This window comes from Drosophila subpulchrella, unplaced genomic scaffold (assembly GCF_014743375.2).
Source record: "Drosophila subpulchrella strain 33 F10 #4 breed RU33 unplaced genomic scaffold, RU_Dsub_v1.1 Primary Assembly Seq152, whole genome shotgun sequence".
Taxonomy (NCBI): Eukaryota; Metazoa; Arthropoda; class Insecta; order Diptera; family Drosophilidae; genus Drosophila; species Drosophila subpulchrella.
Window position 1 is genome coordinate 1 of NW_023665491.1, and position 15,000 is coordinate 15,000.

General features: G+C 42.6%; 1 pseudogene; it reads left to right on the forward strand.

Moving 5' to 3' along the window:
- The first annotated feature begins 314 nt into the window (after positions 1-314).
- Positions 315-9,775, forward strand: LOC119558963 (annotated as a pseudogene).
- Positions 9,776-15,000: the final 5,225 nt, after the last annotated feature.

Below are 15,000 nucleotides of genomic sequence, written 5' to 3' on the forward strand. Positions count from 1 at the left end.
TTATTATATTATTCATAATATTAACAAATATATGAAAAACATTATCTCACATTAGTAAATAATTTGAATGTGAAAAACGAAGAGAAATATTTTCTTTTTCAATCAAATAATACTGAGAAATGTCTAGCATAAAAAATTTATCTAGAATTGTCTCTTATTAAAGATTAGTAAATAGAAAGCCGTTGACAATATTATTATTCTTCGTTGATTCGTTAGACCAAACAAATGCCATACAAATATATAAAATATATAACGAATTTAATAAAATGTTTTATCATTATATATAAAGAATTAATTGCAAAAAAAGTTATACACAACCTCAACTCATATGGGACTACCCCCTGAATTTAAGCATATTAATTAGGGGAGGAAAAGAAACTAACCAGGATTTTCTTAGTAGCGGCGAGCGAAAAGAAATCAGTTCAGCACTAAGTCACTTTGTCTATATGGCAAATGTGAGATGCAGTGTATGGAGCGTCAATATTCTAGTATGAGAAATTAACGATTTAAGTCCTTCTTAAATGAGGCCATTTACCCATAGAGGGTGCCAGGCCCGTATAACGTTAATGATTACTAGATGATGTTTCCAAAGAGTCGTGTTGCTTGATAGTGCAGCACTAAGTGGGTGGTAAACTCCATCTAAAACTAAATATAACCATGAGACCGATAGTAAACAAGTACCGTGAGGGAAAGTTGAAAAGAACTCTGAATAGAGAGTTAAACAGTACGTGAAACTGCTTAGAGGTTAAGCCCGATGAACCTGAATATCCGTTATGGAAAATTCATCATTAAAATTGTAATATTTAAACAATATTATGATAATAGTGTGCATTTTTTCCATATAAGGACATTGTAATCTATTAGCATACAAAATTTATCATAAAATATAACTTATAGTTTATTCAAATTAATTTGCTTGCATTTTAACACAGAATAAATGTTATTAATTTGATAAAGTGCTGATAGATTTATATGAATACAGTGCGTTAATTTTTCGGAATTATATAATGGCATAATTATCATTGATTTTTGTGTTTATTATATGCACTTGTATGATTAACAATGCGAAAGATTCAGGATACCTTCGGGACCCGTCTTGAAACACGGACCAAGGAGTCTAACATATGTGCAAGTTATTGGGATATAAACCTAATAGCGTAATTAACTTGACTAATAATGGGATTAGTTTTTTAACTATTTATAGCTAATTAACACAATCCCGGGGCGTTCTATATAGTTATGTATAATGATATTTATATTATTTATGCCTCTAACTGGAACGTACCTTGAGCATATATGCTGTGACCCGAAAGATGGTGAACTATACTTGATCAGGTTGAAGTCAGGGGAAACCCTGATGGAAGACCGAAACAGTTCTGACGTGCAAATCGATTGTCAGAATTGAGTATAGGGGCGAAAGACCAATCGAACCATCTAGTAGCTGGTTCCTTCCGAAGTTTCCCTCAGGATAGCTGGTGCATTTTAATGTTATATAAAATAATCTTATCTGGTAAAGCGAATGATTAGAGGCCTTAGGGTCGAAACGATCTTAACCTATTCTCAAACTTTAAATGGGTAAGAACCTTAACTTTCTTGATATGAAGTTCAAGGTTATGATATAATGTGCCCAGTGGGCCACTTTTGGTAAGCAGAACTGGCGCTGTGGGATGAACCAAACGTAATGTTACGGTGCCCAAATTAACAACTCATGCAGATACCATGAAAGGCGTTGGTTGCTTAAAACAGCAGGACGGTGATCATGGAAGTCGAAATCCGCTAAGGAGTGTGTAACAACTCACCTGCCGAAGCAACTAGCCCTTAAAATGGATGGCGCTTAAGTTGTATACCTATACATTACCGCTAAAGTAGATGATTTATATTACTTGTGATATAAATTTTGAAACTTTAGTGAGTAGGAAGGTACAATGGTATGCGTAGAAGTGTTTGGCGTAAGCCTGCATGGAGCTGCCATTGGTACAGATCTTGGTGGTAGTAGCAAATAATCGAATGAGACCTTGGAGGACTGAAGTGGAGAAGGGTTTCGTGTGAACAGTGGTTGATCACGAGTTAGTCGGTCCTAAGTTCAAGGCGAAAGCCGAAAATTTTCAAGTAAAACACAAATGCCATACAAATATAATTATATTATATAAATCAAGCTAATTAATATACTTGAATAATTTTGAACGAAAGGGAATACGGTTCCAATTCCGTAACCTGTTGAGTATCCGTTTGTTATTAAATATGGGCCTCGTGCTCATCCTGGCAACAGGAACGACCATAAAGAAGCCGTCGAGAGATATCGGAAGAGTTTTCTTTTCTGTTTTATAGCCGTACTACCATGGAAGTCTTTCGCAGAGAGATATGGTAGATGGGCTAGAAGAGCATGACATATACTGTTGTGTCGATATTTTCTCCTCGGACCTTGAAAATTTATGGTGGGGACACGCAAACTTCTCAACAGGCCGTACCAATATCCGCAGCTGGTCTCCAAGGTGAAGAGTCTCTAGTCGATAGAATAATGTAGGTAAGGGAAGTCGGCAAATTAGATCCGTAACTTCGGGATAAGGATTGGCTCTGAAGATTGAGATAGTCGGGGCTTGATTGGGAAACAATACATGGTTTATGTGCTCGTTCTGGGTAAATAGAGTGTCTGGCATTTATGTTGGTCACTTGTTCCCCGGATAGTTAGTTACGTAGCCAATTGTGGAACTTTCTTGCTAAATTTTTAAGAATACTAATTGGGTTAAACCAATTAGTTCTTATTAATTATAACGATTATCAATTAACAATCAATTCAGAACTGGCACGACTTGGGGAATCCGACTGTCTAATTAAAACAAAGCATTGTGATGGCCCTAGCGGGTGTTGACACAATGTGATTTCTGCCCAGTGCTCTGAATGTCAAAGTGAAGAAATTCAAGTAAGCGCGGGTCAACGGCGGGAGTAACTATGACTCTCTTAAGGTAGCCAAATGCCTCGTCATCTAATTAGTGACGCGCATGAATGGATTAACGAGATTCCTACTGTCCCTATCTACTCACAGTCGGTGTTTGGTTGCTCGCGAGAACAGACGTGTTTTTCCGTACGCTCCGCGAGTAAAGTGCATTTTAGGCAGTAAAACAACAGGTACATTGTTGAAAATAGTGCGAAAATTCGTGTTCGTGCTTGCGAACACAGTGCGTGTGTTTTCCGTTTGAAATTCTGCGGAAATCGGGCGATATTCGCGTTTTTCTTTTTGGAAATTTTCCATTAAGACACGTGTGTCGCGAGAGAGGCGCTCTCTCGAGAGAGGCGTTTGCTAATTTAGGCACATTTTGTCGCCCACAGCTGTGCGTTTGTGTCTCCGCTGAACTTGGATCAGCTGATCAGCTGACCGAGCTTTTGAGAACCAGCTGATAGGAAGGGGTAAGTCTCGAATATCAAAGAGCTTACTTAGTAAGGCCGATAACCGGCAGATGGCGCCACCAAAAATGGTGGTCGACGAGTCCGGGAGCGAAAGTGCGAGCAGCCGTGGAAGCAGCTCGGGCAGAGGGCGCGCCAGAGGCAAGCGCAACAAAGCGCCGCTGAGGGAGGCCTCGAGGTGCAAAGTGTTGGCGCTGGATGCAACCGCCGCTGCCCCTGCCGACGCCTTTGCCGCTGCCCCCGCCGCTGCCCCCGCCGCTGACGCTGCCGCAGTCGCAGCCGCTGCCGCTGCCGCAGCCGCTGCCGCCGCCGCTGCCCCCGCCGCTGCCCCCGCCGCTGCCCCCGCCGACGCTGCCACAGTCGCAGCCGCTGCTGATGGAGGGACCTTCGTCGTGCCAGCCAGCATAGAGAAATCCTTCTCGGACAGGGAATGGAGGGGAAACGGAGCCGTTGCTGCCGAGATGGGCGACATCCGTGCGGATATCCTGAGGATGTCCCACGTAGCGAGCCCTACCGTGAGCATTAAGACGCAGTTGTTGGCAAACCGCTACGAGGAGGTCGTCGGAGCCCTGCTGATCCGCATCGGAGTGCTGGAGGATCGCTTGAAGAGGCAGACACCGGTCGCCTCGGCCGCCTCATATGCAGCCACCGCTGCTAGAGGCGCGCACCTAGTCGCCTCACCTGCTGCCCCTGTTGCCCCCCTTGCCCCCGTACCCGCACCGCGGAAGATTCGGGAGACATGGTCGGCTGTCGTTGCGTGCGACGACCCGGCCCTGTCAGGCAGGCAAATCGCTGAGAAGATCCGCAAGGAGGTAGCGCCCGCTCTGGGCGTACGAGTACACGAGGTGCGTGAGCTGAAGCGGGGCGGCGCGATCATTCGCACGCCTTCGCAGGCGGAGATGACGAAGGTCGTCGCCTCCGCAAAGTTCGCCGAGGTGGGCCTGAAGGTGTCGAGGAACACCGCTGCGAAGCCGCGTGTTACGGTCCAGGATGTGGACACCTCCGTGGGACCGGACGAGTTTATGATGGAGCTCAGGGAGAAGAACTTCGAAGAGATGAGCCTCAAGGAGTTCCAGAAGGCGGTTGTCCTGGCGACCAAGCCCTGGTCAGCTGCTGACGGTGCCACAATCAATGTGACGCTGGAGGTAGACGACCAGGCGCTGGCCGTTCTCGAGGGCGGGAGAGTATACATTAAGTGGTTTTCCTACCGCTGCCGCTCTCAGGTGCGAACCTACGCGTGCCACCGATGCCTTGGCTTTGACCACAAGGTCAATGAGTGTCGGTACGCCCGAGAGAAGCAGGTCTGCCGCCAGTGCGGACAGAACGACCACGTCGCGGCGAAGTGCAGAAATGCGGTGGACTGCCGCAAACTGCCGTCACAAGGGTATGCCCTCGGGGCATTATATGCTTTCGGGTGGCTGCCCGATATACGGCGCGCTGCTAGCCAGGGTGCAAGCTAGACATTGATAATGTTTAGCTTCATCCAAGCGAATTGTGGTCGAGGCCGTTGCGCTGTCATCGAGCTTGCCAAGCAGATGAGAGATGCTGGCCACCTGTTCGCACTAGTCCAGGAGCCCTACGTGGACGCTGGCAAGCGACTCACTGGACTGCCTGGAGGAATGAGGATATTCGCCGATAGGAGGAAGAAAGCTGCCATCATCGTGGACGACCCATCTGCCATCTGCATGCCCATCGAGGCTTTGACGACGGACTACGGAGTGTGCGTGAGTGTCACAGGAAGATATGGCACAATCTTTCTGGCCTCCGTATACTGCCAGCATCTAGCTGCTCTGGAGCCCTACACTGACTACCTGGATACGGTTCTGCTATTAGCTAGCAGAACACCGACAATCCTCGGACTTGATGCTAACGCAGTCTCCCCTATGTGGTTCAGCAAATCCCCAGACAACTCTGGAGACCGCCTGAACCGCGAACGGGGACAGCTCATGAACGAGTGGATAATCGCAAGCGGTGCCAGTGTACTGAATACGGCCAGCCAGGTGTTCACGTTCGATAATCACCGCTCTAGAAGTGATATCGACGTGACCTTCGCCAACGAAGCGGCGCGAGTATGGGCAACCTACGATTGGAGAGTTGACTTCTGGGAGCTGAGTGACCACAACATTATCACTGTTGAGGTTACTCCAGATCCGAGCAGTACCGTTGAGAGCCTAGCTCCGGTACCGCAATGGAAGCTCTCCAATGCAAGTTGGCGAAGATTCAGTGTAGAGTTAAGGAGTGCAGCACAGAGTCTCGAGGAACTGGAGGAATCGCCGTTGGACGACCATGTGTCTGCCCTTCGCTCCATCGTACACGATGTGTGCGACAGGGTGATAGGGCGCAGGATACCTGCAGCGAGGGGAAACGTAATATGGTGGAATCCTGAGCTGAGTACCAAGCGCCAAGAGGTCCGGAGACTGAGGCGTAGGCTGCAGGCAGCTCGCCGGAGTGGCACCGACGATGCTGAGCAACTTGCCGCTGGACTGAGATTTGCCTCAGGCCAGTACAAGAAGCTTATCTTGACGACAAAGGAGCAAAACTGGCGGGACTTCGTGGGACGGCACAAGGATGATCCATGGGGGCACGTATACCGAATATGCCGAGGCCGGAAGAAGACAGCCGATCTCGGATGTCTCCGGTCGAACGGCGCGCTTTCCGTAACTTGGCACGACTGCGCAAGTGTGCTTCTCCGCAACTTTTTCCCTGTTGCGGAGTCGACGACACGAGAAGACATACCCCCTGGTGCCCCACCGATCCTCGAAGCCTTCGAGGTGGCAACCAGCGTCGCGAGGCTGAGAAGCCGGCGATCGCCGGGTATGGATGGCATCACGGGCGGTATTGTCAAGGAGGTATGGCGTGCCATCCCTCAGCACCTGACGAAGCTGTACTCTCGGTGCATCTCGGAAGGATACTTTCCGGCCGAGTGGAAGCACCCGAGAGTGATACCGCTGGTAAAGGGGCCAGATAAGGACAGGAGCGATCCTGCCTCTTATCGCGGCATATGCCTTTTGCCAGTGTTCGGAAAGGCGCTTGAGGGAATCATGGTGAATCGGCTGAAGGATGTGCTACCGGATGGCTGCAGATGGCAATTCGGATTCAGGCCTGGACGCTGCGTGGAGGATGCGTGGATGCACGCCAAAAACACCGTCGCCAACAGTCGCGAGAGGAGGGTCCTTGGAATCTTTGTCGATTTCAAGGGAGCCTTCGACAACGTGGAGTGGAGTGCGGTGCTGGATCGGCTTGTCGACGTAGGCTGTCGAGAAATCGACTTGTGGAAAAGCTATTTTTCCGGCCGTAGCGCAAGCATCATCAGCAGGTATGAAGCAGCCACAGTTGCGGTTACACGGGGCTGCCCGCAAGGGTCCGTCAGTGGTCCATTTATTTGGAATTTACTGATGGATGTGCTGCTTCAGCGCTTGGAGCCACATTGTGCTCTGAGCGCGTTTGCAGATGATCTTCTGCTTTTCGTCGACGGGAATTCCCGTGCCGATCTGGAGCGGAAGGGCGAGCAGTTGATGGACATCGTGGGAGCCTGGGGAGCTGAGGTTGGAGTGAGTGTGTCAACCAGCAAGACGGCAATAATGTTGCTGAAAGGACAGCTTTCACGCACGAGGAGACCGACGGTACGGTTTGCTGGAGCAAGCCTGCCTTACGTCACCAAATGCCGGTACCTTGGCATCTTAGTCGGCGAGCGGTTGAGTTTTCTCCCGCATATCTCTGCTCTCAGAGATCGGCTGGCTGGAGTTGCCGGAGGACTAGCGCGGGTGCTTCGAGTCGATTGGGGGCTCAGCTCCCGTGCTAAGAGGACGATTTACAGCGGACTCATGGTCCCCTGTGCACTCTTTGGTGCCTCGGTCTGGTACAAGGCGGCGAGTAGGGGCAAGTCCCTTAAACTCCTCACCTCGTGCCAGAGGTCCATCCTTTTAGGATGCCTACCGGTATGCCGCACAGTGTCCACGGTGGCACTGCAGGTGCTTGCTGGTGCTCCTCCAATGGATCTGGATGCTCACAGGATCGCCGTGAAGTTCAAGCTGAGGAAGGATGTCCCCCTGGATGAGAGCGACTGGCTCCACGGACAGGACCTGTCCGTGTTGGACTGGAAAGCTAAGATGGCGCTGCTAGACGAACGTCTGCTAAATGAGTGGCAACTCAGATGGGATCGCGCGGAACACGGCTCCGTGACTCGCGAGTTTTTCCCAGAGGCAGCGTTCGTCTACAAGAGGAAAGACTTTGTCTTTACCCTCAAAGCCGGATTCTTGCTGACAGGACACGGGTCGATGAACGCATTTCTGCAAGGCAGGACCCTCAGCACCACGACCGCATGCTCATGTGGCGTGGCAAGAGAGGACTGGCGCCACATACTGTGTGAATGCCGCCTGTACAACGATTTGCGGGACCTGGATGCCCTTGGAGTCGTTCGAGACCAGGGAAGATGGATCGTCGCGGGAGTAGTCGAGACCCCAGAACGGATGCGTCTCCTAGGAGTTTTTGCCGATGCTGCCTTCTCGAGGCGAAGGATGGATGCGACGAGGGAGGAACCACAGGCGCCGGGACGTTAGTCCCACACCTCTTTTGCCGTGTGGTAGCGGCGAAGAATACTGCCACAGCCTGCCATAGCTTGTCGTAGGAGGCGACTAATATGGCAATGGTTGCCCCATCCGAGCTTGTCGGAGCTGAAGGGGTGAGGCTCACCGAGCCTGTAATTTCGGTACCACGGGTTGAGCAGCTCCAAGGCTGCTCATTGAGGTTGGCCCCCTTGTGGGAGTATCGTGGTGGCTGTGGTTGACACCTATATCGCGGGTAGAGTCCTCGGGCTCGACGTGGATGTTGCGTTATACAACTCGGGTGCTGTGACCCACAGAACAGTAGAGATTTTAGATAGATCTCGCCCCTACGCAAGGGGGAGTGCTTGCCCGACAAGTAAGTACTCGAATTGCTACTGGGGTGGATGCTATGTACATAGCTATAGCTTCTAGTCCGGGGCGTTGGTCTGGCGCTTAACCTAGACCCGTGCATTATATACTCACTTGTGGGTATATTAGAATGCCGTGGTTGTAATCCCTTCATTGTGGAACACGCCACGTAAAACAAGTTCGGAGGGATCCGAGACACACCTGTCCCTATCTACTATCTAGCGAAACCACAGCCAAGGGAACGGGCTTGGAATAATTAGCGGGGAAAGAAGACCCTTTTGAGCTTGACTCTAATCTGGCAGTGTAAGGAGACATAAGAGGTGTAGAATAAGTGGGAGATATTAGACTTCGGTTTGGTATCGCCAATGAAATACCACTACTCTTATTGTTTCCTTACTTACTTGATTAAATGGAACGTGTATCATTTCCTAGCCATTATACGGATATATTTATTATATCTTATGGTATTGGGTTTTGATGCAAGCTTCTTGATCAAAGTATCACGAGTTTGTTATATAATCGCAAACAAATTCTTTAATAAAACGGTGCATTTATGTATTTTTGATTTGAAAATTTGGTATAACTCCAATTACTCAGGTATGATCCAATTCAAGGACATTGCCAGGTAGGGAGTTTGACTGGGGCGGTACATCTCTCAAATAATAACGGAGGTGTCCCAAGGCCAGCTCAGTGCGGACAGAAACCACACATAGAGCAAAAGGGCAAATGCTGACTTGATCTCGGTGTTCAGTACACACAGGGACAGCAAAAGCTCGGCCTATCGATCCTTTTGGTTTAAAGAGTTTTTAACAAGAGGTGTCAGAAAAGTTACCATAGGGATAACTGGCTTGTGGCGGCCAAGCGTTCATAGCGACGTCGCTTTTTGATCCTTCGATGTCGGCTCTTCCTATCATTGTGAAGCAAAATTCACCAAGCGTTGGATTGTTCACCCATGCAAGGGAACGTGAGCTGGGTTTAGACCGTCGTGAGACAGGTTAGTTTTACCCTACTAATGACAAAACGTTGTTGCGACAGCATTCCTGCGTAGTACGAGAGGAACCGCAGGTACGGACCAATGGCACAATACTTGTTCGAGCGAACAGTGGTATGACGCTACGTCCGTTGGATTATGCCTGAACGCCTCTAAGGTCGTATCCGTGCTGGACTGCAATGATAAATAAGGGGCAATTTGCATTGTATGGCTTCTAAACCATTTAAAGTTTATAATTTACTTTATAAACGACAATGGATGTGATGCCAATGTAATTTGTAACATAGTAAATTGGGAGGATCTTTGATCACCTGATGCCGCGCTAGTTACATATAAAAGCATTATTTAATACAATGACAAAGCCTAGAATCAATTGTAAACGACTTTTGTAACAGGCAAGGTGTTGTAAGTGGTTGAGCAGCTGCCATACTGCGATCCACTGAAGCTTATCCTTTGCTTGATGATTCGATAATAAAGATGTTGCAAGCGGGCATAATCATTATGCTTGCTTGCAGCATCGCACGCCACTTTGTTTGTGGTGTGTAAGGTAGGGAAGAAGAAATATAAAAGACCTAAATTGGAAACATCAATATATAAGTAAATATTGAACAAACAAAATGTATCGTCATCTTATTAGTGACGCGATGATAAAGTGGCAAACATATTCCATGTATAAATATTCCTATGGTATTAAAATTCAAGTAAAGAGGACATATATAAAAGTTTGTATATATGGTTCATTCAATGGTAGCAGCGGTTGGTTGGTTGGTGTCTGCTCCTCTTATTGTTCAAAACTTATGTTATGGTAGCAAGTCTATATCGTCATATTATTAGTGACGCGAAAAAGTAGTGGCAAAACATATTCCATGTATAAATAAATATTCCTATGGTATTGAAATTCAAGTAAAGAGGCCATTCAAGTAAAGAGGACTTATATAAATATAAGTATATATAATGGTAGCAGCGCGGTTGGTTGGTTGGTGTGTCTGCTCCTCTTATTGTTCAAAACTTATGTTATGGTAGCAAGACTGTATCGTCATATTATTAGTGACGCGAAAAAGTAGTGGCAAAACATATTCCATGTATAAATATTCCTATGGTATTGAAATTCAACTAAAGAGGACATATAAAATTACTATCAATGGTAGCAGTGGTTGGTTGGTTGGTGGTTGGTTGGCGGCTGCTCCTATTATTGTTCAAGACTTATGTTATGGTAGCAAGTCTGTATCGTCATATTAATTATTAGTGACGCGAAAAAGTAGTGGAAATCATATTCCATGTATAAATAGATTCCTATGGTAATGAAATTTTCAAGTAAAGAGAGGACCATTCAAGTAAGAGGACATATAAAAAGTAAGTATATGTTCCTCCAATGGTAGCAGTGGTTGGTTGGTTGGCGGCTGATCCTCTTATTGTTCAAAACTTATTTTATCAATATGAGTTTGGCAATACAATAAAGAAGACCAATCTAATCCATATAAAACTAAATGTATTATATGGATATGCTTAGGAAACCCATATATTCATAAAAAAAAATTATGTATAGAAAATTATACATATATCTTTTATATAAATGAATCGTATGGATATCGCCTTATGGTAGGTATAATAACTTTTTAAGGCATAATAATGTATAATATAGAAAATATACATTGAAATATAAATGCATTTTTATAGATATGGCGGCATATAAGTGCCATATACACAAGAATAAATAATAGAATTTACCAATATATAATTAAAATGAGATATATAAACCTAGTGAGGGGCTGCACTAGTATATGAATCGTATGGATATGGCTTATAGGTATAATACCTATAAGGCATAATAATGTATAATATAATAAATATAAATTAAGATATGAATGAATTATATAAATATGGCATAGAAATGCCATATACATACATAAGAATAAATGGTAGAATTTACCCATATATCACTGAAACACGATATATAAACCTAATGATAGCTGGCACTAGTACTGTAAACATGCACGCAATAGTGCGTGGGGTAAAAAACTACTATAGGGAGGTGGTCGTTGGCGGGCCCCTCCTCGTATTGGTCAAAAACTTATGTTATGCATATGAATTTGTCAATACTATATAGAACGCCAAGCATATCCATATAAACTATGGATATGCATAGAAATCCATACAAAAGTAAAAAAAAATTATGTATAGAAAAATATACATATATTTATATAAGTGAATCGTATGGATATGGCTTATAGGTATAATACCTATAAGGCATAATAATGTATAACAAGTAAATATACATTGAAATGTGAATGCATTGTATGGATATGGCATATAAATGCCATATATATAGAAATAAATTGTATATCAATGATATAACAATTATAAACCTAGTGAGGGGCGGCACTAGTGAATGAATCGTATGGATATGGCTTATAGGTATAATACCTATAAGGCATAATAATGTATAATATAATAAATATACATTAAGATATGAATGGATTGTATAAATATGGCATAGAAATGCCATATACATAAGAATAAATGGTAGAATTTACCCATATATCACTGAAACACGATATATAAACCTAGTGATAGCTGGCACTAGTACTGTAAACAGGCACGCAATAGTGCGTGGGGTAAAAAACTACTATAGGGAGGTGGTCGTTGGCGGGCCCCTCCTCGTATTGGTCAAAACTTATGTTATGCATATGAATTTGTCAATACTATATAGAACGCCAAGCATATCCATATAAACTATGGATATGCATAGAAATCCATACAAAAGTAAAAAAAAATTATGTATAGAAAAATATACATATATTTATATAAGTGAATCGTATGGATATGGCTTATAGGTATAATACCTATAAGGCATAATAATGTATAACAAGTAAATATACATTGAAATGTGAATGCATTGTATGGATATGGCATATAAATGCCATATATATAGAAATAAATTGTATATCAATGATATAACAATTATAAACCTAGTGAGGGGCGGCACTAGTGAATGAATCGTATGGATATGGCTTATAGGTATAATACCTATAAGGCATAATAATGTATAATATAATAAATATACATTAAGATATGAATGGATTGTATAAATATGGCATAGAAATGCCATATACATAAGAATAAATGGTAGAATTTACCCATATATCACTGAAACACGATATATAAACCTAGTGATAGCTGGCACTAGTACTGTAAACAGGCACGCAATAGTGCGTGGGGTAAAAAACTACTATAGGGAGGTGGTCGTTGGCGGGCCCCTCCTCGTATTGGTCAAAACTTATGTTATGCATATGAATTTGTCAATACTATATAGAACGCCAAGCATATCCATATAAACTATGGATATGCATAGAAAACCATACAAAAGTAAAAAAAAATTATGTATAGAAAAATATACATATATTTATATAAGTGAATCGTATGGATATGGCTTATAGGTATAATACCTATAAGGCATAATAATGTATAACAAGTAAATATACATTGAAATGTGAATGCATTGTATGGATATGGCATATAAATGCCATATATATAGAAATAAATTGTATATCAATGATATAACAATTATAAACCTAGTGAGGGGCGGCACTAGTGAATGAATCGTATGGATATGGCTTATAGGTATAATACCTATAAGGCATAATAATGTATAATATAATAAATATACATTAAGATATGAATGGATTGTATAAATATGGCATAGAAATGCCATATACATAAGAATAAATGGTAGAATTTACCCATATATCACTGAAACACGATATATAAACCTAGTGATAGCTGGCACTAGTACTGTAAACAGGCACGCAATAGTGCGTGGGGTAAAAAACTACTATAGGGAGGTGGTCGTTGGCGGGCCCCTCCTCGTATTGGTCAAAACTTATGTTATGCATATGAATTTGTCAATACTATATAGAACGCCAAGCATATCCATATAAACTATGGATATGCATAGAAAACCATACAAAAGTAAAAAAAAATTATGTATAGAAAAATATACATATATTTATATAAGTGAATCGTATGGATATGGCTTATAGGTATAATACCTATAAGGCATAATAATGTATAACAAGTAAATATACATTGAAATGTGAATGCATTGTATGGATATGGCATATAAATGCCATATATATAGAAATAAATTGTATATCAATGATATAACAATTATAAACCTAGTGAGGGGCGGCACTAGTGAATGAATCGTATGGATATGGCTTATAGGTATAATACCTATAAGGCATAATAATGTATAATATAATAAATATACATTAAGATATGAATGGATTGTATAAATATGGCATAGAAATGCCATATACATAAGAATAAATGGTAGAATTTACCCATATATCACTGAAACACGATATATAAACCTAGTGATAGCTGGCACTAGTACTGTAAACAGGCACGCAATAGTGCGTGGGGTAAAAAACTACTATAGGGAGGTGGTCGTTGGCGGGCCCCTCCTCGTATTGGTCAAAACTTATGTTATGCATATGAATTTGTCAATACTATATAGAACGCCAAGCATATCCATATAAACTATGGATATGCATAGAAATCCATACAAAAGTAAAAAAAAATTATGTATAGAAAAAATATACATATATTTATATAAGTGAATCGTATGGATATGGCTTATAGGTATAATACCTATAAGGCATAATAATGTATAACAAGTAAATATACATTGAAATGTGAATGCATTGTATGGATATGGCATATAAATGCCATATATATAGAAATAAATTGTATATCAATGATATAACAATTATAAACCTAGTGAGGGGCGGCACTAGTGAATGAATCGTATGGATATGGCTTATAGGTATAATACCTATAAGGCATAATAATGTATAATATAATAAATATACATTAAGATATGAATGGATTGTATAAATATGGCATAGAAATGCCATATACATAAGAATAAATGGTAGAATTTACCCATATATCACTGAAACACGATATATAAACCTAGTGATAGCTGGCACTAGTACTGTAAACAGGCACGCAATAGTGCGTGGGGTAAAAAACTACTATAGGGAGGTGGTCGTTGGCGGGCCCCTCCTCGTATTGGTCAAAACTTATGTTATGCATATGAATTTGTCAATACTATATAGAACGCCAAGCATATCCATATAAACTATGGATATGCATAGAAATCCATACAAAAGTAAAAAAAAATTATGTATAGAAAAATATACATATATTTATATAAGTGAATCGTATGGATATGGCTTATAGGTATAATACCTATAAGGCATAATAATGTATAACAAGTAAATATACATTGAAATGTGAATGCATTGTATGGATATGGCATATAAATGCCATATATATAGAAATAAATTGTATATCAATGATATAACAATTATAAACCTAGTGAGGGGCGGCACTAGTGAATGAATCGTATGGATATGGCTTATAGGTATAATACCTATAAGGCATAATAATGTATAATATAATAAATATACATTAAGATATGAATGGATTGTATAAATATGGCATAGAAATGCCATATACATAAGAATAAATGGTAGAATTTACCCATATATCACTGAAACATGATATATAAACCTAGTGATAGCTGGCACTAGTACTGTAAACAGGCACGCAGTAGTGCGTGGGGTAAAAAACTACTATAGGGAGGTGGTCGTTGGCGGGCCCCTCCTCGTATTGGTCAAAACTTAT